Source organism: Berghia stephanieae, chromosome 2, assembly GCF_034508935.2.
Source record: "Berghia stephanieae isolate SIO BIC M18660-M18661 chromosome 2, UCSD_Bste_1.3, whole genome shotgun sequence".
NCBI classification, from domain to species: domain Eukaryota; kingdom Metazoa; phylum Mollusca; class Gastropoda; order Nudibranchia; family Aeolidiidae; genus Berghia; species Berghia stephanieae.
In genome coordinates, this window is record NC_088361.1 from 105047775 (window position 1) to 105050274 (window position 2500).

Below are 2500 nucleotides of genomic sequence, written 5' to 3' on the forward strand. Positions count from 1 at the left end.
GTAACCTTGAAAGTTTATAGTTTGGTTAATAGAGTTTAGTGAGAATTACTCATAATGGCGGATGGCAAAAAAAATAACAAAGACCAAAGTGACGTTAACGTCATTCTATCTATAGATAGTATGCGCTTGGCTAAGAAGCTCACAACATTGCCATCCTGAAGTAAAACGGACCAACACACAAAACTATGTGTAACCTTGAATGTTTATAGTCTGTTAATGCAGTTTAGTGAGATTTACGCATAAACGCGGATGGCAAAAAAGCAATAACAAAAAAAGACTCGACTGACGTTATCTTCATTCTATATATGAAGCGTCATGTGTCGTCTTCTATGACCTTTGTTGCAGTTGGTAAATAGGTTGCTTTTAACCCACTCCTTACCAACTATGGGAAAATCGTCACATTCGTTACGATACAACCAACATTTTTCTTATTCAGATTTATTTTGTACATCATAAAATTTTAAGAAAACGAACAGTGTGTTGTAGAGCACGTTGTGCTAAAGAAATTGTTTTTCGCAAGAACTTACTGCTATTGATAAAAAAAATATTTTTGTGTTAGGAGGGAATGAAGTTTTTGGGAAAATCCTGAAAATGGCTGGTAAGGTGAGAGTTAAACAAGTTCAGGACAGGAATCTGTTAGCTCATGTCAAAACTTAGTGGTACAGAACTCGGGGAACGTCTTTCCCAGTTCAGAGAAACAACATGTCAGTCCTAAGAAAATGTATCCTTCAGAATAGAGAACGATAATGGCTGCCTGAAGTCTGGGGTCGGCAAAATACAAACGAGAGAGTGAAAATGGAGAGGTTTCGGATGGGAACAAAAGAGACAATGGACTTTTCGGGTACAAACCCTTCGGCAGCACAACAATAAACACATTATTCATACTCCAACCACGATTGAGTACACGTGTTACAAGTTATATTGCATTTTATTTTATTTGTGTTCCTCGTTAATTTATTTATTGTGCTGACGAAGGGTTTGTACCCGAAAAATAAATTCTTTGTATTGTTCCCATTGGAAGCCTCTCGATTTTCATTCTTTCGTTAGTATCCTTCAGACTCGGTCTTCGTCTCAAAGTAGAAATCAAGAGGCTGGCGTAATCAATAATGTGTTAGAGTGGTTTTTTAAAAATGATATCCTCTTAAAAGCAGTGATCCAATTTTCTTGTTTCATGTCTGTGTCAGATCATTTTGTGTGGTTATGTGGTCTTGTTGTATGACACTTGCTTTATGGTCGGAAGGTCCTGGGTTCGAGCCTCGCTTGGCGCATAGTTGAGTCCTTAGAAAATGATCTTTACTCACATGTTCTCACCATACTCAGGTGTAAAATCAGTACCTGGCCGTTAACAATGTAAAAAATGTAATTTCGCCTAACAGACGTCATGTCTCGTTCTATATGTTACGTTTTACTGTTGGTCAGTAACCCTTTGTAAAGCGCTGTGAGTACGTTTAGTGAATATTGCTCTATAAAATAGCTCATGGAGAATATACTTTAACTGTCCTGGTATACACTAGGACGGTTCAAAACGTTATCTGCCTGTCCACAACGTGCAATACAACAAAGCCTCATCGACATTACAACAGGAGCGCACCTCACACGAATTCACGAAGAATGCACACGCGGTGACAATATTTTAGATCTTGTTTTCGTATCCAATCCATCACTGATCCATTCAACAACATCACAACCAGATCATGCCTGCGTTGTTACTGAAACTACACTAAACCCCAATTATATGAACCAACCACCCAAAACACGATACCTTTTCAAATAGGCAAACTGGGCCGCCCTACGAAAACGAATCGAGCGACTACCATCAGAGATCACAGAACAGCACAAAAGCAGTATGGATGTAAATGAAGTGTGGAGCCATTTTCACTCCTGCCTACTCATTGCAATCAAGGAGACAATTCCCCAAAAAGTACATAAAGATACAAGAACGCCGCCGTGGATGAACAGGAAATTACGAGCACTACTAAGACGCAAAGCAAAATCATTCAAGCGGGCTAAACTGAGCGGAACCTGGACACATACAAATCGTTGCAGCGTCAAACTAGGCGTGAAATAAGGCAAGCAGAATGGACGCACATTAACAATGTTATAGAAAAAGGACTTGAAACAATCAATACCAAGCCATTTTGGAACTACATAAAAAGCAAGAAAAACGATTCCATTGGTGTAGCCCCATTGAAAGAAATGAAACCCTGTACATTGAGGGGAAGGATTAAGCAACGATCCTCTTGGATCAATTTAAATCTGTCTTTAACCCCATGATCCACACGATACAACCACCCCACCGACATCACAGAGGTATGACCAATCTCTTACTAATATCAACATAAACATCTCAGGAGTTGAAAAGTTGCTGAAAAACGTCGACCCATCTAAGGCGTCAGGTCCAGATAACATCCCCAACACAGTAATAAAGGAGTGTGCTGAGAGTTTGGGCCCCTCTTTATGCATAATTTTCCAAAAATCGGTCGACACCGGGATACTCCCT